Source organism: Apis dorsata, unplaced genomic scaffold, assembly GCF_000469605.1.
Source record: "Apis dorsata unplaced genomic scaffold, Apis dorsata 1.3 scaffold_51143, whole genome shotgun sequence".
In the NCBI taxonomy this organism is placed as follows: Eukaryota; Metazoa; Arthropoda; class Insecta; order Hymenoptera; family Apidae; genus Apis; species Apis dorsata.
The window spans coordinates 1-1,217 of record NW_006267094.1 but is presented as its reverse complement, the minus strand read 5'-3'; the positions used below and the strand labels follow the sequence as shown (position 1 = coordinate 1,217).

Sequence of the window (1,217 nt, the reverse complement as noted above, 5' to 3'; positions counted from 1 at the left end):
TTTTGATTGATTTTTAGTGACAGCTACGGAGGGATGCGAGGTTGCGTGGCAATTTGGCAAGTGTATCTATGAAAATGACAAAGAGGTGATTTTTAAATACTTTGAGTACCAATTAAAGTCATTTTGCTCGTCTCCAAGTTATTTAACCTTCGTCAAAAATAATTTCTTTTAATTAATTTTAATCAGAATCGACGATTAATAATTTCAAGTATTTGCAATATTTGTTGCAGCTCTACTTAGTTCCTTAGAACGATCTTTCAATATCGATCGAAGAAGCAAAAGAAATTTCTACACGCCCGTACATCGTTGTTATAAAGATCGAGAAACAGCTAGGATGGTGTGCAGAAATATTCGAATTCCAAACAACGTATGTAGAAGAGTCTAAAATTTTTGCGAAACTTAAAATTTCCATGCAATCATTTTATCTAGAAGAAATTAATTCCGACAAATTATTTAAAATTAATTATTACTTAAAATTTCCTTCCTTCGATATTTTTATTACCTTGTAATACGTTATTATACTTGTTTATCACGCAACAATATCCAAGAATATTATTTTTGCCCGCTAATTCGAAACCTGAAACGGAGAAGCTCATTATCCTATCCTAACAAAGCCTCGACTACTCAACCACTAATTACGAATCGCGATTTACTTTGAAACTCGCGCGAACACAACGCGATAAATCGATCCGCAAAACTCGAATTCGTCCCTCCACCGATCCACCTGCTCTCGATCGTTGGTGAAATCACAGTCGCCGCGTTCCCAGGCTTCGACGATCTTCCCTCTCTCTCTCTCTCTCCATCAAATCTCCCCTCTTCTTCCGCTGTCCCAAGTTGGAACAAGTTAGAATGATCGAGAGATATGTGCTCTTTCGAGACAACGAACGTGCTCGGGGAGTCGCTAATAAGCGCAACGCGTGCAAACTCGTCCAGGATTCCCGGCGCGATCGTTAAACTGCGAACACGTTGGCCAACGTTGGCGAGCGGAGCACAGGGACGATTCTCTCCCTCCTTCAACTCGGAGAAGAAGAGCAAACGCGACGCGACGCGACGCGATAGCTCGAATTAAAATGGTCCGCTGAAACTCATTCCCCGAATTAAACGGATTAGATCCAATCAGCACCAGAACGCTGTCGTCGCGCGACATGTTGTACCGTTTCGTTCGATTCCTCCGTTTAATTAAATCCAATCCGTAAGAAGAATAAGGCGAAACCACG

The 1,217-nt window shown here is 41.2% G+C and overlaps 1 long non-coding RNA gene across 1 annotated transcript; it reads left to right on the top strand.

Annotated features, from left to right (window-relative positions):
• LOC116186726 lies at positions 1-387 on the top strand. Its single transcript, XR_004151721.1, has 2 exons — positions 1-85; positions 231-387. It is a non-coding gene; the product is annotated as an uncharacterized LOC116186726 (long non-coding RNA).
• Positions 388-1,217: the final 830 nt, after the last annotated feature.